Here is a 22,465-nt window from a genome sequence, read left to right on the forward strand (position 1 = left end):
CCACGCAGGAATGCACCAGCCAGGCGCAGAGGGGACACATGCCTCCTCCCAGACGGGCAGGCAGCTGCCTGCTGCTGAAAGCCAGCACCTCGGAGTCCTGCAGAAGGAGGTACTGTCCTCCCAGCCGCCTGGGATGCTCCTGCCTCATCACTAACCTACTGAGGAAAAGGGGGCGAGATGAGCTGCCTGATTCCATCCAGTGAAACCCATTCACTTCATGAAGATGAATACAAGCAAGGCTTTTGTCCTGGGCCCAACGTCGCCCTGAGCCAAAGAATATTGGGACTCCAATTATATCAGTATAATAAAGCAAAACCAAGGAGATACTTAATCTAAATCAATGCTCCTAACAGCCACAAACGCCAGCGACTCGCCGACACTGACAGATACACCACCAGTTCATCTAGCTTCTTTCGAAGCACATGTTATTGCCAGTGTGACATCCCCAAGCAGTATCCTGAGTTTGGCCACGTGGGCTGAGAACAGACACACTCAGTGCACCTCTCTGAGGTGGGAATTGGGTTTGCCATAGGAGAGAGGGGGATGCAGGGGGGCAACCCTGGCCAGCAGGACCCCAAAACACAGCACCATCTCCCCCAAAACTCCTCAACCACCTTCTTCTTTCCTCAGACTCATTTCCCATCTTTTCTTCTTGTTCAGTCACCCACACCAGTGGTGCTCCCTCGTGCTAAAGGCACTCAGCAGCGCTGGCCGGCCCAGCGCCAGCCCACGTGGCATGGCACAGCACGGCACAGCACGGCACAGCACTGACCGGCTCCTCGCCCACCATCTGCAAACCTTTCCAAAACCTCTCCTGACCAGGTTTGCCCGCATTGCTCCATCAGCAGGAGGGGGAAGTACAGCCCAACACACCGTTCCAGCAATCCCGACAGAACTGAAACACCGTCAGAAAAATCTTCCTGACCTTTCTGTACCAAAACCAAACTGCTGGAAAGACGGAGCAAGTGCCAGGGTACCGCACGGGAGCAGCACCTTCACTGAAGTCAAACCTGGGTGCAGGAGGGACTGATGGAAGCAAGGAGGCAGGGGGAGAAATTACACACACACACACGCCTCGTTGGGAGCCACACAGCAGGAGACAGGTTAAAGGCACTTGCCCCGCTTCCCTCCCCAGCAAAGCCCCAGGTCCCGGCCCCAGCCCCACCAGCCCCACAGCTGCTCCAGCGGTCTCGAGCCATTGATTTCCCAGCTTTGCCCTTCAAAACTCTCCTGGCTCAGCGCCCAGTTCATATCGTCTAGGCACTCAGGAGCAAAATATCTCTATTATTATTGCAATTATGTCCCAATCAGCGTTGCTCAGGGCTGAGGCGGTCAAAGGAGGGTCCCCGACAAGCAAATCAATGGGCAGCCTCTGCCCTGCGGGCTGCCAGGGACCGGGTGGGATGCGCTGACAGCTGCTGAGCCCTACGGGGAAGGGCAGGCAGAGGACAGGGATCCCCAGGGACCCCTCTGTGAGATGCCATGGCCCAGCAGGGTGGCAGTCCTCAGTCTTTGCTGACCCTCAGCCAACCAACGGTGATGTAAAATCCCCTCTGCACGGAGCATGCAGGCAGCCACCGACCCCACGCACTCTAGATGCGATCCAAGGGCTTTACCTCTGAGGGGCTTCACAGCTAAGGAGAACCAAGGGGAGCTGCAGGGTGTCCCCAGGTGCAGCACAGCAGCCGCTGGGGCATCAGTTCCCCAGGGAGGGAGCGACGGAGCATCCCAAAACTACCCCTCCAGCAGTGCAGTGCCTGCACTCACTGGGCTGTGCCCTCTCCAGCATACATGCACAGCGAAACCCAGCACCCCACCGCAGACACGTCCCTCTGCAGGGAGGGGAACACAGGCAGGTAAGCAGGTCCCGCTGCTTCCCAAGGCACGGGAAGAGAGGAGGGAGCTGCAGAGGTGGGAGACCCCAGTAACAGAGGGGGAAGGAATTTTAGCCCTGAAAAATGGAAGGTAAGGGCAAAAAAGGCGCACAGCAAAAATGGGACGGGGACCATCTCACTGCGTTCCACTGTTCCCCTCCATGCAGGAAAAAGCCCTGGGTGACAGCAGGGAAGGGCAGAGCACATCACAGAAATATAAGACTATTTTCTTCCCCCATATATTAATTACTGGAGGCATCCCAAGTGTCCCAGCAGGCCCTGGGGGACACTGAAGCCATGGCAATGTGTCACCCTCCCAGCTCCCACAGGACTAGGACTGCGTATGACCAGCCTGGGGCAAGTTAATACCTAAACGTCCCAGAGGTGGCCCTGGGAAGAAAGCTCTTGCCTGAAGGACTCAGTATTGAGTTTTCCAAACAAAAGCTTTTTCCACTGCCAAGGCACCAGCTCCTCCAAGGAGATCACATTGTTCTGTCCCATGGGGACCAGCCCAAAACCTTGGCTACTGGTGCTCCCCAATGCACAGCCCATCACCCCAGCCAGCAAGCAGAGCAGTCCCAGAGCTGCCATCCCCAGCCTCTCCACAGATCAGAAGTTGCTATTTCTTCTGCAAATCCAAAGCACTGCTTATTTTCCTCTTAACGATGCCGCTCACCTTGCCAGGGCAGCACAAGGCCTTTTTTCTGAGCCTCACTGAGCGTCTGCCTGTGCAACCAGACCAAGATAGCCCCAACATGAACGCCAAGGGCTCATCCCACCACCCTCACCCTTCTGGCTGCTTTGGACATGGAGCAATGACTAGTTAAAGGCTCTGCCTACAGCCGGGGGCTCAAAGCCCTGCGGCCTGCCAGCAGCGATGGGGATGCTCCCCTTTGCAGATCTCTGTCAGGGGAGCCCAAAAGGCAGGGAGGAGGCAGCAGGGCTTCACCAGGGATGTGGCAGGGAGGAAGGACGAGCTCCCAGGGCTGCAGCACAGCTGGAGATCAGCTGGATCCTTCCTCCCCCTTCAGCTCCAGGAAAATAGCAGTTTCCTTCCTGGTCCCTAAAATGAACACAGCAGCAAAAAAGGAGCTGCCCGAGGACAAGGCAGGGGCTTTTGGTCTTGCAAACAAGGAGCCAGCGGCAGGAAAAGCCCTCACAGGGGAGGCTGCGGAGGGACAGACCCCAAGACGGGGATCTGCTTCAGGGTACCCTCCATGGTCAGGTCCCTCCCACCCCAGCAGCCCCACATGCAGATTCAGTACCAGCCAAGCCCCCATTTTGGCAGGGCTGCCTGTGCAGAGCACCACAGCTCATGTCTGGATTTATCCATCCATCAGTCTCTAAAGCACTCTGCAGCCCCATCTCAGCATCCCCCCATTCATTCAGCTCCAGCCGCCTAAGTGGGCCAGCCATTATTTCCATGGCTTGCAAGCCGAAAGCTGTTTGCTGCAGCAATACATTGCAGCAAGGAGTATATAATAGGAACTAAATCCACTGCCCATTCACCTCCACCCAGGGAGAAGGACAACACTGACTGCGCAGGGGGGATTCAGCTTCACCCATTTAACACCAGCTTTGATCCCATCCTACCCATCAGGCCTGCAGCTCTGCGTTGTCCTGGTCTTTTATCTCCATGGACAAATCACACCAGACTGCCCAGGAGAAGCTGATAAGCAATAAATGATCAGGATCCAAATATCACAGGGCACAGTGACAACATTAAATATTACCACCCAGCACAGGCAGCAGGACTGGACGTGCAGATCTCTTACAAATTCAATGACAAAACCATACATCACATGATGTACTTCATGGGAACGTAAACCCTGGCATACGGGGGAGACCAAGTTACAGCCACACTTACAGTCCTTGCTCCAACCATAAGCACCTCCAAGATTTCTTCTCTAAGCTCTCGCCATTCAATGCCCAGCTTTCCCAGCGATAACAGCCAGGTAAGCCTAGCTTCAGGCCGAGCACACCAGAGAGTGCCTGCAAATATTTTGCTTCAAATACACTCAGACTCTCCCACTCACTCCACCCGGAGCTCTTGACATGTTTGCTAAATTCCCTGCTCTCACCTTCCGTTTGCGTTTTAAGCTTCGTTCCTGCTCTGGTCCTCCTACAGCATCTCCAACCCAGAGAGCCACATTCCTGGCTGCACTACACCCTTCTCCGTGTCTCCGTAAAGCCAGGGGAAAGCTACGGAGCCATGGCTCTGCACCACACAGAACACGGAGCGATGAAAACCACTTCTCTGCAGTGAGCTCTCCATTCAAAACCAGAATGAAAATTAGGCTCTTCAGTCTGCAGATAGGAGCAATTTCGAAGGAGAGATTGAGATTTAAATATAGAGATTGCTTTCCCTAAGGATGCTGCTCAAGATACTTAAGAGCTCAGGTTTTACACGACATGGATTTCCTTTGGCACCGATGCAGAACTCCCTGCCCCACTTCCCCAGGCAGCAATCCCTTCTTCGGGCTGTCGGGAAGCACCAGGTCCCGTTGGCCAACGTGGAGCCCATCAGTGACCACAGGGCTCACCCAGGAGGTCAAGTGGGGCACAGATGTCCACCCTGAGCTTTCCAGGTGTGACAGCACTCAGCCACAAACTGCTGTAACCTCAGCTCTTGCAGGTCCATGCAATGAGAAACAGAGAGCCCTTCCTGGGGATGCAGGGCTGCTCTTGCTAAGACCAGACCAGAGCACACACCGCATCCAAAACCAAGTTCTCAGAAGATCTTTGAGGAACACCTACCTCTGAGGGAACAACTACCCTCCCTACCATTCCCAACGCTGCCAGGGGACCTCAAGTGGAGCTGTCATCCACCACAACTTGCCAGCACTATGGCCAAGAAGCTGTTCCCAGCCAGGGATGCAGGTTGGCACTCGGCAGCCTGGCGAGAGACAGGCACGTTCCAATCGCAGCCGGACCTTGCCGGCCCAATGCTGGAGGGAGCAGAGATGGGGACAGGCAGACAGCCCCCAGATAAACAACTTTATCCCAAGACGCAACCCTGGCAGGCACCCATCACATGCCTGATGTGTAGACAGAGGCCAAGGGGTGGGAAATGATGTTAATTAAAGTTTTAATTACTGTAACCAAACGAGTAGTATAATTACTTTATTCTCCCAGAGACTTCAAACTGATTAAGGACCACGTGCGCAATCTTCAGGTTGATGCGGTTTTTAATTAAACGTGCCATCAAAGACGGTGAGAGGGGTGGGCAGGACGATGGCTCAGCCTGGTCCCCCTCCGAGACCTCACATGAGGAGGGAGCCCGGGCTGGCAGAGACACACAGGTCAACAGCGGCAGTCAGGGCAAAGGGCCAAAGACAGCTGCTTTGGGAAGACCAAAGCCAGCGGGATGCACGCATATGTCTCCAAGGAGAAGCTCCTCTCCTACACATCAGCCCTCAGCTTCACATTCCCCCCAAAACATCTACCTTTCCAAACATCCCCAAAACAACCCCACATGGGCCCTAAAAATATTAATGAACTGGTGCTGCCAACTGGAGGGAATGATTAAAAAACAATTTTGCAAAGGTATCCTTTTCAAATAATAATAATAATAAAAGACAAAGAGTAGAAATTAAATTCCCAGTCCCCTACCTCAAATAAATAGTATCAGAATTTGAAATGAGACATAATTACCCCGCCAAGGTTAAAGCCGCTAATGCACGTGGAATACAGAATCACCATCCATCATAATCATATCTCGTATCGCTGCCATTATTTATAATTAGGAGGCACGGTTTAAAAAACACATAAAGACGCCCATGCAATGCAGTAATTCTTCTGTTATTGCTCCTGGAGGGCCAATCCTGCTCCATTTCATGGAGTCCAGGATCAGGCAAAAGTAATTTCCCCAAAACCCCCAAAAGTAATTCCCAAAAAGCTCCTCGCTGGGAAGAGAAACCCGCCTCAGCCCACCCGCAAGCCCTGCCTAAGCACCAGGCTGGCAGCAGCAGGGCACAGCTGGGCTGCACGGGGTCCCTCCCGGTCATTTCAAACCCAAGCAGGCACACAACACATCCAGACAGTCCTCCTCCCTTAACAATATTGAATTTATACTTTTTTCCCCCCAAAAGCTAGTGCGGGAAGAGTGGAGCCGAGCAAACACTAGAGCCACAGCCCGGCTCAGCAGCAGCCTGCAGGTGATGGCCAACCGGCCAGGCTCTGCCCAGGCTTTCTCCTCTGCTGAGTGGTTTTTTACCTATCTTTAAAACCACAGAACCAGTTATAGCAAGAGCCGGGAAAACCAAAAGCTAACCCCAGAGCTGCTGAAAGCTGCCCTTCTTTGAAGCACGGGTTTTGCATGCTGCCCCTGTGTCCCAGTGAAATATTAACAAGCTCCCAGCAAAGCAGGAGGAAATTACGCTTAATATATTCTGGGGAAGTCCACAGCCAGCAGTGCCTACGCGGCAGGGGCCAGCTCGAGAGGGAGCCACCTCCAAATCCCTTCTCCTCCCAGCGATGGGGAGCAGCGAGCCTGCAGCCCAGGGGGACATGCACCAGCTCTATCACACACGTAAGTGCTGGAGCAAAGCTCTTGCGCAGAAAAGCACAAACACCGGGACGCGGTGGGGTATGCAGCTGACAGAGCCCCACGAGTCTGGGAGAGGCAGTTTTGCACCCTTCAGTGGCAAATTAGAAAGCAACAGCGGTTGGAGAGGGCATCCTGGGGACACGGAGCCATGATGGCACAGGCTCAGCAAAAGCCCAGGGATGAGACCACAGAGAGGACAGACAAACGCATGCACGTGTATGTGTAAATCTAAGCCACGGTGGCTCCAGAGATGGAAAAGCAAGCTGGGATAAGCTGAAGGGGAGAGCTGAAGCATGGTCAGAGAGGCACAAGTCCTCAGCAGAAGCAGCCCCAGGAAGGAGCTCAGCCCCACCACTGGCTGCAAGCAGCCCAAGGGAAACAGCCAAAGCCAGCTTGCCCCGCCAGTCTCATGACTCTTACTCACAAGCAGAGCTGCACTTTCTCAGAAGTTTCATTAAGCTGTAAAACAAGAAAAAAATAACAAGGAAAAAAAAAATGCAGCAAGAGAAAGCCAGCTTACAGATGCACATACAAACACACGCACTCCAGAACCCAGGAAACACGTTTCTAATGAAGGATGCTGCAAACACAGCAAAAAGCCAGCTGAAGCTTCCAGCCAGGGTCCCCTTACCGGAGGCACTGCGCTCCACTCCGCAGCACGAGGGGACAATGGGCAGAGAAGCAGCGGGGGCGCATCCAGAGAGAGGGGCTCTGTGCAGAGCAGCACCATGCACTCGAGGTGAGCCTCGCTGGGGCTCAGGCACTGTGCCCACCCGCTCCAGGGCAGCCTGTCCTTTCACAGAGTGGGTACCAGCCTATGTGCCCCATCAGGAACGATCGCTGTGACCTCTGGGTCTGCACACAGGGATGTGGGGCATCTCTTGGGCTTGCCCTGAGCATTTTCCAGTTCCTCCGCCATTTCAGCCAGCCAATGCACTGCCCAACATGCCAAGGATCAGGCCAGAATTACAGGATCTCCAAGACCGGGGAAGACCAACCACCTCTAGATGCCAGATGCTTCCCACGGGGCTACGGAAGAGAATTACTGGAAAGCCAAAGGGAACTGAGTCACCCACCCCCAGCCAGTGCCTCCCCAGGCCCTGAAATGGCCATCAGCACCTCGCTGGGCTCTGGCTGCCATCCTTCAGCTGTCTCAGCCCCAATGGCACATGTCTGAAGGACTTTTAACATCAGTGGCAGCGAGTTTACCACAACCAAAAGGGGTAGAGCAAGGAGGAGGTGCTTTGCAGGATCAGGCAGAGGATCACTATTTGCCCTTCCAAGTGCTGAAAACCAATCCCCCCTTCCCCCTTTTTATCCCATTGAAAACTTGACAGAACCTCCAAGCGCTCTGCAGTTGAAATTGGCAGGTCTTAAATTAATTGACTGCAATTTTACACAACAACATGTTGAGCTGCGAGCTGGCCCGCGGCCCGCTTGGCTCACCATCACTCCCCAGACACTTTTCAAGCAACCTCCAAAACTTCATAACACATCTACGGCGAGGCGAGCAGGCTGCCAATGTGACCCACTCCTTGCCAAAAAACAGCCCTGCCTCCCCACGCCCCTGCCCCGACCCTGCTCCAGTTCCTCCGGTGTTTTCCTCCATTCTCGTTAATGGCTTGTTAAATTATTCTCATCGTCTCCGAGGAGTTTTGCTCCTCCAAACGGCGAGGAGCATGGTATGGGCTGGGTTACGGGCCCACTGCTTTGCCATGGAAACGGCAGCAATGGGACTGATGTGCGCAACAGGGGTGAGAAAAGTCAGGGGTTTGTGTTTTTTTTTTTTTTATTTCAATCTATCCTGACGCATTCCTGCTCTCCTTCCACTCAACATCCCAAAGGACAAAGCCCAAAGCAAAAGATGACGAGATGCAGTGGCAGGTCGGCAACGTCCCCCTGCGGGGCTGGGTGCTTGGGGTAATGCAGAAAACACACAACCCCAGACAATGCCTGCAACCCACCTCCAACCCACCCAAAAACCAGCCACGCACTTCCTAGGAGAGGGTCTGAGCTGGCATCAGCGCTCGCACGGAGCCTGCCTGGCACCCAGCCCCAGAGCGCGGCTCCATCCCGCCTGTGCTGGCTCCAGGTCCCCGAGCCGCCCCGCGAGCTCCCGCGAGATGCTGCTGCTGCCGCCTCGGCCAAGCACGAGCCCCAGCGATGAGTCAACCCCGGCTCCCAGCCCTAATCTAATCCCGTCCCTGGTGCCGGGCGGCTTTCCAGGGCATGTCCGCAACATGAAAGGCGTGCACTCGCCCCGCTGCCGGGTCGAAAGCCGGAGGAGGAGAGGGGAGGATTGCTCCGGCTCTGCCGAGGACTTGGGTCGAGCAGCTGATGCTCTGCGAAAGCCAAACTGGGGGTGGGTTGTTTGTGTGATTTCATTGCTTGAACAAACAGAAACATCCTGTATGTGATTAAGAGCCTTTATGAAAAACACACCAGCGCTGAGCCCCGCAGCTGGGGACGAAGGTATGGCTGCGGCTGGAAGGCAGCGTGCAGCGGGGCTCAGCCACGCTGGCATGAGTCGAGCTCCCAGGCAGTTTCACGCAGCCACAGCATCCCAGGGATGTTTCAGGCCACGTACGGAGATAGACGTGCCCCCTAGGAAATCATCTCCCACAGAAAATGTCCTTTTTTTCATACCAAGCTCCCCAAGTCCTCACTTGCTCTAGGGAGCAAGAGGCACAGCACGGTTACCAACAGCCTACGAGCCACAGACGACGGCTGCGCAGGGAGAAGCGGCCAAGGCACTAACATCACTCTGAAGCATTAATTCTTTCCTTTATCACCTTCTGCCCCAGGATATCGAAGTACGCCGCGCATGCCTATAGCTTGTTCCCCCTTTTGGCTGCAGGCACCGCCATCCGCAGATGGTAGGAAGCAGGAACAGGCGGCCCAGGCAGAGGCAGCGACCTGACCACAGTCCATCCCCCTCCCAAAAAAGGGAGGATTCCAGATCCTGCCAAAACCCAGGACTTGCCTGGACTCGTGCGGCCGTCACCTCGCAGCCCCTGCCCTGCGCTCCAGCAGAGCTGCCTCTGGGGAGCCAGCCAGGAAAACACATGCTTTTGTTTAAGGAGCACAGCCTGGGGGCGGGGGGGGAAAGCACTGAAATATTACACATACACACCAAAAGAAAAGAAAATTGAAGTTCTGAAGTTGTTTCTCTTTGGCAAGGTTCAAAATAGGGCAAGGTTTTTGGTTTTGCTGGGAGGCTTTAAAAAAAAAAAAAAATGTATTTCATCCAAACCATCCTTGAAACATTCATGACATTTGTTACCATAAACTTTTCCCCCAATTAATTGCTTCTACACAACTATCTTTTTCCTATGAAAATCACCACCAGAAACTCGCAAGCCATTAAAAAAATGCTCGGTCGCTCTCTCTGTTTCTCCCTGCTCACAAGCATAAACAGAATTAGAGAGGCTGGGAGGTCAGAAACAACAGCTTTGACTCAAGAGCCTTGGCCAGCAAGCGCTGCCACCTGCAGCAGGGACACCCAGGGCAAGACTTGGAGCTCGCTGAGATGCTTGCAAAAATACCCCAGCTCCGCAGGTAGGCAGTACCACCTCCGGTGCTGACTCAGAAACGCACAGTGGGCCAAGTCTCTGACAAAAAATCATGTTCTTGGGGATCTAGCCTGGATTTATAGGCAAGGCTTTCATAGCACGGTGGTGAGGATGCTCACGCAAGTGTGACAGCACATGGAGGGGGAACCGAAGCCAAGCAGAGGTGAGAGGAGAGGCTTCCATCCCAGAGGGAGGCACCGACAGCCACCTGGGTGGCTATGGTGTTGGGGAGGACTGGAGCTGCCTGCGTGCTCTTTGATTGCTTCCATTTCCAAAATGAAGCCCAGGTCTCGCTTTGGCAGCTCAGGCAAGCAGGCATGGGGCGGAAAGGCACCCCCGACTGCGGTCTGAAAGGACGAGGCTGGAGAAGGAAGGTGAGCCATGATGCTGGACTCGGTCAAGGGGCACAGAGGAAGCCCCTCCACCTCTCCTTAAGCCAGCGGGACACGGCTTCTCTCCACCTCTGGGATCAGTGGCTAAAGGGGGGATGAGGCACAGGGGCACAACACTCAAGGGACCCCAAGCAGCACACCCCATGGGGATCAGGGGCAGCAGGTGCCACCCCAGGCTGTGCCAGCCCCCACACAGCCTCCAGCCAGAAACGCTGACGCTGCCATACAACCCAGCCACCGCAATTTAACGAGCCCTCCTGCAGCTGAGCAGCAGCATCACGTCTTCACACCGCATGCCCTTAGTCACCAAGATGAACCACACTTTGAAGCTTGAGAAAGCACATTCCATTCCACCACCACCAACCCAACCCCCCCCCCCCAGGCCAATGGTAACAATTTTTGCCCTCTTAAAACAAGAAGCCACAGCTCACACCCCCCACATCGACGCCAACTCGTCCCCCCGAGAGGAGAGCCCAGCCATCTCATTCCCAGGTTATTTGCTCCAGCCGTGGGCTCGCACTTTCCCACCAGCAGATTCCACGGCTGGGGAAGGAAAGGCAGGAAGGAAACCCCCAACTGAGACAGGGAGTGTTTATCTCACCTGTTAGAAGAGAAACACATCTTTAATTTTAAACGTTGAGTGTAAAACTAGATCCCTCGAGGCTCATAAACATACCAGAAAGAGAGGGAGAGTAACAGAGAGAAACCCTGGGGAAATAAATGGAGAATTCAATTTGGGAAGTTCCCACCCCCTTGTGTGGGGTGGGAATCAGCTGGCACGGACCATGCAGGCAAAGTGCAGTTTTGGGGCTTTTGGGTCTTTTTAAAGGACTTTGCATGTGATGTTTTTTGTGAGAAATGAGCATTGGGGGTGAGGGATTCCTCCCCAGGAAACCAGACACGGCGGCAGTGAGCCCAACACCATCCAGCATCTCCATCCAGGGGGGCAGAGGCTGCTCCCCCCTCCCCTGCCATGAAAGCTGCCAGTACAGAGCACACCATGGGAGCCCACTGCCTGCACCCCCTAGCCCTCCAACCGTGCCCACTGCCCCTGAGGTCCCGCACCCTGACCTCCTCGCCAGGGATGCTGAGCCTTTCTGCATGGCTGCATATGTACCAGCCTCACTAAGACACACTTTCCATGGCTAATTACAGACACAGTCACCCTGGCCAAGACACACACCTATTTTCGGAAGCTTTTAAAGAAAAAAAAAAAAAATATATATATATAAATACACATGCACAGGCACATCCAAACTGCATCACATTTTTCCTCTGCAAATTTTTTCAGTTGCATTTTATTCAACAGCTACCAGTTAATTTTTGACTGCTGTCAATGGAAAGCAAAAAGCCAGAGGAGCCAGGGAACAGCCAGGCACTGACCCAGCCTCCGAGACCAGCAGACCTCCTGCCTTCACAGCTTCCAGGACTGCAAACTACTCTACAGACTTCAAGCTTGCCCACAAGCACCCCTGCTGAGCCCAAAATCCATCCTCAGACTGATTTTACTGCACCTTTCCGTGAAAATTTAGCTCTAAGTCCAGGTTGGGAAGAGCATCACCAGTGACACGAGTTTGGTGGAGCTCAGTTTTTGTCGGGGGTTGGCACTGGGAGGATGCAGAGGGCTGGGGAGGACTTCTGCAGGTGAGAAAAGCCCTGTGGGAGACAAAGCATTCATCCCCTCCATTCCAAAGGGGACAGCATCCATGTGTCTCCAGCTCCTTCCTCCCAGGCTTCACCAGAGAACAGCCACAGCGAAATCATCCACACATATATTTAACATTTCCCCTTCACCCACCACTGCCCCAGCTCCCACTCATGTGGCTCCAGAGGTCCTTCACATCTGACAAGGACAATGAGTTGTCCCCATAAAGTCAAGGAAGCCCCCTACCTCAGCAGCCACCCGGCCCAGCAAGCAGCATCGCTGGCGTTTAAGCCTCCAGCTACGGCAGCACCAGGTTTGTTCTGCGGATGCCGGCACATAATTAAGATCTACGGGGCTCTATCAATCACCGACGGGAAAGGCAGGCATGGAAAGCTCAACTGCAGTGGCAGAAGCCTCCATGTTACTGGTGTCAGGGTGCCCGAGGGATGCTGGTGAGGTGGCACAAATCCAGTCCACCCCTGCAGCAAGCAGCCAGGCCCCCCACCCTCCAAACCATCTCTCTGACCTGCTTTGTGAACTGTAATCCCTGTGCAGCATCGCTCCGAACTCTTGCCACAAAGGGAACAGCCTCAGTTCACATCCCAGTGGATGCTGCAACCGAGGTTGGCCCTGGAAGCAACTGCTGCTGGGAAGAGCCGGAGTTGCACACATGGGAGACAGGCTGCTTACGGCATTTGAGGCTTCGATCTGGCACCCCAAAGCAGGGGCTGGGGGAGGAGAGCGTGTTTGCACGGGTCTCCTCACCCCTGAGGAGGAGCCCTCCAGGATGCAGATCCAGCACAAGGAAATGGCTCCTCTCCCACCTCTCTGCTCTGCCTGCTGCCCACCCTTGCCAAGCAGCATCTCTGAGACCAGCAGGGGCAAGAGGTCTCCAGGAGCAGCAGCAGGATGGCCAGGAGCCCTTTGCCTGGACTTAACCATTGCCAAACCCTCCCCTGGTGCACAGCCCTGAAGGGGCAATTCTCCAGCCCTGCCCTCAGCAAAATGCCCCCCACAGCCAGGACCCCCCAGCTAAGGGGATTAGGGGGGGTGAAGGGACCTTCCCGGGGGGGCTCCAGGCAAAGGGAGGAAAGGACCAGGGAAGGCAAAGCCTGCAAAGAGCAAGTCCTCTCCTGCCCCAAAACACTCTCATTAACTCTTCCCCTCCCAGCCAAACAACGCAGCTTGGACCCACCCGTGCTCAGCCCACGGTGCAGCAGCATCGGGGAGCAGGACAGGACAGCTGCACCCCAGGAGCACACACAGCCTGGGGAGTAGAAGGACAAGCCCCACCTTCCCCCAGCTCACCCCCAAAGAGGGACCACCCAGCGGGATGGAGCAGCATCCCCACTATCCCAGAGCCGCACACAGCCACGCTAGCGCACAAATTGCTTCATTAAATGTCATCGCATTAAGCCAGTTTCATGAATTTAACATTGTCCCCCGACTATTGTTTGCCTGAAAATTAAATTACGGCAACATTTGTTGTTTCAACGCGTCTGTCAGTTAGGGATGGGGCTGGAGGAGGGGATGCAGACTGCTGATGCCACTTCGGCAGCGGGGCTCCTGCGGGCGGGCGGGCGGCTCCAGTGAAGGTGGGAAACACAGCCAGGGCTTCCTTCACAGGGGAGAGAGAAGGGAATAATTAAGCTAACGTGCTGTTTCAACCAAAGCCAACCATACCAGATGTGGAGAAGTAAGCCAAGCTGCCCGGGAAGGGAAAGCATCGCTGTTCTGGAGCGGATAAAGGCCCCGACTGGTCCCTGCAGCCACCAGCCGGCACGGCAGAGCATCACCCCGTATCCCTCCAGGCAGCCACGGGCCCTGGCTACGTCCGCACAAGGAGCTCAGCGCAGCAGTCTGGGGCTTTTTGATCTTTCCAGATTACAAAGCTTTGCCACATATAGGAACACTCTGAAAAATGTCTTATTTATTCTTCCTTTTCCCTTGAGCAGCTCCTCTCTGCAGTATCAGAAACAAAGGTGACAACCTTTCGCTTTGTAAAGAAAACCGTCAAGCAAAGCGGACTATAAATAGCACCCAAAACTGACCTGCATCCCCAGCCGAGGGGAATGAAATGAAGACAAGTGAACGAACAGCTTCAAGGTCAGAGAGACTTTTTTTTTCCCTTTGTTCAAGGTCTGGTAATTTTTATCCACGCAGGAGAGCAATCCAAAATACATCATTAGGGATGTAGCTAATAAAAACCACGCAGGCTTTTTTCAGCCCGGCATCATTTCCTTTGCCCGTACGGGGATTACAGTGGGAGGGAGATGCTTCCCCCAGCACCGGCTGTACCGACACAACCCCTCTTTGCATCCCCAGTGTCCCTGCACTGAGCGCCCTAGCCATCCCAGATGTGTCCAGCACAAAGCAACCGACCGATGCTGCCCTCAAGAGCATGAAGCATAGCAAAATTAAAGTGCTATCACATTATCCTGCCTTTCTCTGCCAGACCATAGGGATGCTCCCTACCACCTCAGCTCTGTCCTCAGTCTGCAGAGAATGAGCTTGTCACACGGCACTGGCTCTCTTCCTTCTCTCCAGCTGCTAAATGGCATTAAAAGAACTAAGCGTCTATTAAATAAAACTTTCTCACTATTGCTTCCCATGTAGACAATTGCTCTTGCTGCCACAGGGAGGTTTCTCGCCGGCGGCTGGTCCCAGGGCACACAAAGAGTGGGGAGGTGCCAGGCTCAGCTCTGGTACGGCACAAGCCACCCAGGGAAAGCACCCGTGGGCCCTGAAATCCAGCGCCAAACCCCGAACAATGGCACTCCCCCTGCCCATCACGTTCCCCGCTGAGCCCTGCTGCAGCCCTACTCTCCCTCTCCCGTCTCAACTCAGTTGCAACAGCTAAGGAAAGGGAGAGGGGGGTTTATGGAGAAACTTCCCAGCTTGGAAGCAGCTGAGCAGGGTTCAGGAAGGTTTATTCAGTGCAAAGTCCTTTAATGCCACTCCTCTGATCAGTCAGAGGTGAGACAGGGGAGCCTCAAGGAACCACCAAATGGCAGGAGAGGAAGAACGTGGGGTTGGCCTGCAGCAGACTGAGCTATTTCAAGCACTGGTAGGGGTAGGAGAGATAAAGGAGAAAGGCAAAATGGAGGAAAAAAGTTAGAATGGGAAATGTTTCCATTCTGTGTAGAAAGACAACGGAAAGTTGACGCCACACCTGCAGTCCATCCCATGGACTCAGGGCTCTGATGCTCCTCCTGCCCCTCCAGCGATGCTCTGCCCGGCCGCACCACCCCAGCCCCGCCCACCAGTCTACTCCAGTTCACCCTCAGCCATGCAACTGCATCCAATCAAGGGATTAAAGCAAAAACCCATCAAACCCGTTTCATCATGAAGCACCATCATGTAAAATGCTAAGCATTATCCTTATTGTGGTGGCCTAAGCCAGGATTAGCACACACGCGCCCAAGGCTGGGAGACCCTCTTCCTTAGCCAGGCGACAAGTCTAAACCCCCCAGTGCCACCCAGCAGAGCTCCCAGGAATTGGCTCATCCGCGAGGCACGACAGGATTATCAGCACAGCTCTGGTCCCTGGGTCTGTTTGCCCTGTATCGTGCAGGCTAAGTATGACCCTGGCAAGATGCAGGCTGAGCACTCCGGTCCCTTCTCAGGTGCTTCTTGGGTACCCTACGGGACGGGGTTTAACTCCTGTCCCCCATCCTGCTGCCCAACAAGGTCAGCCCCTGGGAGAAACAGGGGTACAGTCCCTGGGGTCTGCACCCTTACCATCACCCTGCCCCTGCTCCTCTACTTCCATATTTCACCCCACAACGCCAATCCCACGGGGCACCTTCCTGCTGCCTTCCCTGTCAGTACCAGCCTGCCATTAGCATCTGTTCTCCTGCTCCATTTCAGAAAATCCCACAATTAACAAGGGCAGGGGATAACGGAGGCTAAACAGCAGCTCTTCCAAGTGGCCTGGGGCTAAGTGCCATCCCCCCCTGGACCTTCAGTGGAGACTAATGACCCACATGTGTACCAAAGCCTCACAGATGGACGATGGGGCTCCAGCAGCCACCCGAGGGGCAGCTGGAGTCCACATCCTGCATCCCCAAGCGCCATACCGCACCTCCACCTCGCTCTTGATTTATGATGGATTTTCCTCCCAGTCCAGAGAGGAAAAGCGGGGAGATCAGCCCCCAGGGACTGGGGATGGCTGACCTTCCCCACTGTCCCATCTCTATCTGAGGCAGTGCTGGGGCACACGGGAACACAAACAACACTGAAACCAGCTTGGACCCTGCTGAGCAGGCACCTTCCCTCCTCCAGTGCACCATGGGCTCAGGGCAAATTCCTCAGGCACCATTAAATCTGGGTTAATGGGGCTGGACAAAGGTGAGGCAGGACACCTGCACTGCCCCTTCCCACCCAGGCATTCCTGCAGCCCCTGCCTCCCAAACCACCGCCTTTCTGATGAGTCCCAGAGCTCCTCACATCCCACCTCTTCTCTGCTGCCTTTGGTGGGAGGCCAGGGCTATTCTCCCACCTAAAAAGCCAAAATTAGTCAGTGTTTGAGCCAGTGAATAGGCACAATGGCTCCAACAAGAGGGACCCAACAGAGCTGGGACCTCCCAGCTCATTTCCATCTCAATAGGGTGGCTTTTCACCCTGCCCTGTAGCCAAGGGGCCACCGCAGAGGTCCCCAGCAAGAGGAGAGGTCCAGGGCAAGAGTCGTGCTCCCACTCTCCCTAGCAGAATAGGGGTCATGGGAGGGGGCGGGGGGGGGCGGTGGAATCACAGCCCCACATTCAGCAGCAGAGAGATGCAGAGGAAATCGCTCACCAGCTTCATGCTTCACCAACCAAACCAGCCCCACGAGCCAGGAGGGAGAACCCTGTGCTCACGGACAGTGCTGCACACCCTCAGTGATGGGCAAGTCCACACGCTCCTTTTCTTTAGGCAGTTCACTAGCAACTCTTGACCAGAGGTTCAGGGGGGGCTCAGCATCCGCACCAAGGACCCCAAAGTATCACTCCCCACCTTGCTCTCCCAGCACGGCTGAGCCATGGCCACCATCACCTCACGCAGCCCCGCAACAACAGGGGCAAGACCAGCGACATCATACAGACACAAACCCCCAGGTGCTTGCTTTTTCCTTTCCCGGCCCTGCTTCCATCCTGTTTCCAAGCTGGTAGCCCCTGCCAGGGCACGGGACGGTCCGCAGGGACTGGCTGCGAAGGCGATGCTGCTGTGTTGGGCTGGCAGATGTGCCAGCTCCTGAGCACAGCCTGTAGAGCGGCACAAGCCAGCTCAGGGGGCTGCCGAGAGGCATTTTGCTCAGAAACCTCTTTTCAGGGCAATTACAGAAGCCAGGTTTTGCACCCAGCAGCCCTTTTGAAGATACGGGGTCTTCAGGATCCGCCTCCATCCCTGAGCCTCTTCCAGCCTCTGCAACATGCTGCTCCCCAAAAGTCACCTTGCCCCGACACCGGCAAAGCGGGGTGGCAATGCTGCCTTACCCACCGGCGGCTCCGGCAGCTGGAGCGGGCTGATGGATGGGGTTGGGCAGAGCACTGCCTGCGGGTACCCGGCGCCAGAGCCGGGGAGAGGGAGACGTGCACCGTCAGCGCTTTCGGCCGGGAAGGTTGGAGCAGGGCTGGCTGCTGCTGCCTCCCCGGCTGGCCGAGCGCCAGCTCCCAGGCCTCACTCACCTGCTGGCTTTGTGCAGAGAGTGGAGCAGATGGGGGCGAATTAAAAAAAAGGTTATGGTTTGTGAGTCAAAACGCCTGGGGGTAAAGGGGGGATGGAAGGAGCATGGTCTGGGGGGAGGGAACCCCCAACACACCCTCTCCTTCCCCAAGGCTGCATGAGCATGCTGGAGCATCCCTCAGAGGGCCAGGAGGGTGGAAACACCCATCCCCATCCATCCCGCACGAGGCAGCAGCACCAAGCCCAGAGGCATCCCCCTCCAGGAGTCACTCGAGGACGAAGCCGGCAGCTGCCTGCAGCCCCGGCCCTGCCACCCCGGCCGGTCCCCGAGGCCAACGGTTCACGATGAATTTCTAATTGTTTCCTCCAACAATGAGACATCCTGTTCAGCGCCGGGCGGCTCAACAAAGCCCGACGCCGGCGAGCGGGGGCCTCTTCCTGCTGAGCAGGAACGGGGAGATGCTGAGCGCTCCCCACCACAGGCGGGGGGACAGGGAAGGCTCCACCGCCCCCTCCACCCCCCCATCCACTGAACACACCAGCTCTCCAGCCTCCACCTTGATTAAAACAGCTTCACGACTCCGGCGAGAGCTCTCAAGGGGGCGGGGAGCCACCGAGAGGTATGTGATGGATTCACTTTGGCAACCGTCAGCTACCTTGTCATGCCAATAAAATTATTGCCACTGATTGGGGAGAGACGCAGACGCATGCTCGGAGGAGCGGGCTTCCCTCCCGGGGCTGGGCACAGGCTCTAGTGGGGGCTGTGCTCATGTGGGGAAGGGGCGAGGGGTCCCCAGGGGATGGGATGGGGACGGGGTGGGGACAGAGTGGGAGAGGGCAAAGGGAAGAGGCAGGAGGAACAAAAGGCCCTTGTGCCAGGCAGCCAGCTGGGGAGAGGCAGCATCACGGGCAGGAGAGGATTTCCAGGGGCTGCGCTGGGGTCGATGCTCGGGGAGCCCTCAAGGGTCACCGGCTGACACCGCTGGGACCAGGGCAGGCTTCATGACCCAGATCTGCTCCCCCCAAAAAAAATAAGTCCACCGAGGAACAGGCAGTAAGTAGGGTAGCTGGCAGCAGGGTCACGAGGGAGGCCGAGCCCTCGCGCGCACTCTGGGAGCCCGATTTCACGCGCCGAGACACAAAGGGCCCCTTTTCAGCTGGAGCCGCTTACCCCAGCGCTAAGCAGAGGGCGATGCGTAAGGACCCGCGGGGATGGGGACCGGCGGAGCGGGCAGGGAGCCTGACGGCTTCTCCCTCCAGCTCACGTGGGCCACGATCAGGTCATGCATTATACTCAAGAGGCCGACACATGGGGGCTTTTGTGATGGGATGAGAGCCAGCAGGCAACAAGGAAATTCCCGAAAAGCCACCAGGCAGCAGCCCCCCCTCCCCACAGCACCTATTTTCAGGTCATATTGCTCAGACACACAAAGGGTTGTAAACACACTGAAGCATCCTCCTCCGAAGCTTTAAGAGAACCCTACTCAAAGGGGGTGCCTCCATGGGCTGCCAAAATCTGGTCCCCTGGAGCACCCCCATCTCCTTGCCCTGGGCAGGACAGGGGCTGCAGGAGAGCCCCTTGGTCCTCCCCAGGACAGAAAAGGAGCATCGCATCCCATTGTGTAAGGATGGGGATGACCCACTTAGTGTGAGGAATTGTTTATTATTATTATTATTATTATTAAACTGAAGAAGCCAAAGAAGCCAGATGTGTGGTCAGTTCAGCTGTGCTTTTCCGTGGGAGAGAATAAACAAGCTGTGGCAAGCGTGAGCCCCGGCGGGGAGCAGATTCCCAGTGGAGACACGTCCTGATGCATTTGCACCCAAGGCCAGCTGGTTTCAGGACAGGGCAGGGAGCTGCAGGGATTACAGTGGCAACTGGGCAGCCAGATAATCCTCAAAAAAATGAGCTCAGCTGACCACCAGGGATGTGTAGTCCAATGCTACCCTGGCTGGGATGCACTGGCTGCACCACCCCACAACCACGCCTGCCTTGGGGATCTTCAGTGCCTGGATCCCAGGTGGTGCTGGATAACTTCTGCGGGGCTGTGGCAGGAGCGACAGCTCACACGCTGCCTCCTTGCCCTGCAGCAGCCGGGACGGCAGTGGGCAGGGAGCCACCAGCTACTTTGAGGGAGGAGCTCAGCTCAACCCCCAAAAATAACCAGGCAGCACCCAAAACTGGGTCAACCCACAAGGGCCACACTGGTGCTCAGCAGAGCCCCAAGGCAGTGTCTTGTTTGCATAACAAGGAGCAGATGGCAAGCTAACAAGGGCAGCCGCACCTCCCAGGATGCCCCACTGCCCCAGCTCCCAGCCGCCAGCCCCAGCACCCTGCAGTTACTGGGAGGGGGTTGCACCACCAGCACACCCCCTCCAGCATCGTCCTTCTTCCCTCTCCCCGTACTACGCTTCAAGCACACCCAAAATCAAGTCCTCAGCACGCACAGGTTAAGAGGTGACTACGTGTGCAGCATCAAACATGTCTTTCCAGCATGCGACTGAGTAACTCCCATTGCAATTACACACACCGCTTTCTGTCCACCCAAAAAAATAAGACAGACAACCTGGGAAAATGACAACTGCGCAGTGAAAAGATTGTCAAGCGAGGACAGGTGGTTTCCAGGAAAAACCCAAGCGTTAGCAAGCAAGCCTCACTTCCCTTGCGCAAATACCCCCTGGACATCCCCACTGCAGCACGCTCACAGCTTTTGTCCCCACGGCGCTTCCCCATCTGCAGCACCCCAGAGCACAGCGTGCAAGGCCGGGTCCCCAGCGCACCAGCCGGGAGCGCGGAGGAAGCAGCCACTGCCAGCGCCAGCAGGGTGAGAAGTCATCCCTGCACCGCTCACGGGGCAGCGGCAGGAATTCCCCGGGCACCCCAGCCCCGTGACGGCTGGCATGCAGGGCAGTGAGCACACGGGGCGAGGCTTTCCAGCCCTGGCCTCTCCGCATAACTCGGGGCCAGCCAAAGATATCCGCCTGCCTGGCCATCCTGCAGGGACAAGCTGAGAGCGGGCTGCCAGGGGCTTTGCCGCTGTGACCCACCTGGCATCCCAGGGGTCCTGTATCTCCGTCCCCCCCGTGCCTCCCCAGCCCAGCCCACGGCCCCCATCCCACAGCCAGTTTTGCAAATTTGATGTTGCCTGCGATATCTTTCCACCCCCCTGCAATGGGGGTCTCCCTGCAGCTGCGGTGGCAGCAGGTGCTGCCCAGCACCCGGCCCTGCAGCAGCAACTGTTGGCGGGGCCGGGAGAGGCTGCAGGGCGGCCAGAGGCTCACATGGCTTTTGGGGCAAGGGGGACAAAGGGAGGCTCTGTCTGCACACAACAGCCTGGACAAATGCTGGGCATGGAAGCTGCCATCCAAGGAAAATCCAGACGTGGCACTAACTCTGCCCTGACCTTACCCCAGCCCAGATGGTGAGATCCGTGCCCCCTCGTGCCCCCTCGGCAGAGCAGCATCCATTACAGGGCTCTTGGGGATGGGGAGGGGAGCACCCAGCTGTCGGCACAGCCCTGCCCTCCCTCCCCAAAGAAGCAGCCAGCGGGTACTGGGAAGTGCAGGATGGGCCCACAGGAGGGCAGAGAAGCCACCAGGCTGCACCAAGCCTAACACGGGTGCTTCCAAGGGCACAGTGTTAAACTCCGATGGTATAAAAGCAGAGGGATTGTGACCACTGCTGTGGGATGCATCCCCCCTGTATCCTCTACCTGGAGAGCTACCTTGGCCACGCTCCGCTGGACCCCTGCCAGGCATCCCATCCCCTGGTTGGGGACACGTCGGCACCACTTGAGGACAGGTCGGCAGCCCCTGTCTCGCGCTCCCCAGGCAGGGGGGAGCCCTCCCCTCCCTCCAGCCCCACTGGCAGCCAGGCAGCAGGATCGGGTAGCTGCTGAGGCAGCGCTTTGCCAGGCAGCCAGGCAGCCCCTGCTGCAGAAAGGCTGGGCTGCCCACCCCAAGGTCACAGCAAGGGACGAGGGGGGACCTGGCAGCGCAGGGCTCAGAGCCTGCAAAGTGCTCCCTGGCTGCAATCAGAGTGATCTGCGACCCCAGGGGGGGTTGGGGACTCCAGGCAGGACAAGCCTACACAACCAGCCTGGCATCCCAGTGCTGGGACAGGACCGAGGCCACCTCTTGGGTCTCCATGGAGCTCCTGCTCTGCAGGGCCAGAGAGCCAGACCAGCTCTTTGCAGCACCAAGTTTGGAAACCAACAAAAAGCAAGCTGGGGAAAGGCCTGCAGGACTGAAGGATGGTCAGACCAGACCCGAGCTCCAAGTCCTGCCCTCAGCCACGATTCTGTAGCATGCAGCCTGCACCCTGGCCAGACACCCACCCTAGATCACTCTTGGCAAGTGGCTCTGAAGGTGCAAAGTCCACAGAAAAACTGAAAGAAGGGAGAGGAAAAAACAAATCTGCTGTGTAAAAAGTAACCGCCGGCCTTTCCAGATAAATAAGGAACCAGAGGTCTAACACTGTCCGTGTGGCTTTGTGAACCCTCCTCCCTCACGCTCCTTCCTTCCCATCCCCATTTAAAACCTCCCATCTGGAGCCCAGCGGCAGGAGAAGCCGCCAGCAACGCGACACCAGTCCCTCTGGATCCCTCATCGATCCGGAAGGGAGGACGAGCTGCCTCCGTCAGCTCCCCACAGCCCCGCTCAGCCCTGGCGCCGCCATGGCCCCCCCTCAGGGACCGCAAAAAGCCAAGCAGAGGATGTGGGGCTCGAGAGGACCACCAGCATCCTGCCCCCCACCCCAACATATGCTG

The 22,465-nt window shown here is 56.3% G+C and overlaps 1 protein-coding gene across 1 annotated transcript in view; it reads right to left on the reverse strand.

Annotated features, from left to right (window-relative positions):
* The window catches only part of PLXNA1 (plexin A1), a 121,330-nt gene that overhangs the window by 75,521 nt on the left and 23,344 nt on the right, over positions 1-22,465 (reverse strand). The window lies entirely within an intron of this gene.

This window comes from Falco naumanni, chromosome 4, assembly GCF_017639655.2.
Source record: "Falco naumanni isolate bFalNau1 chromosome 4, bFalNau1.pat, whole genome shotgun sequence".
NCBI lineage: Eukaryota > Metazoa > Chordata > Aves > Falconiformes > Falconidae > Falco > Falco naumanni.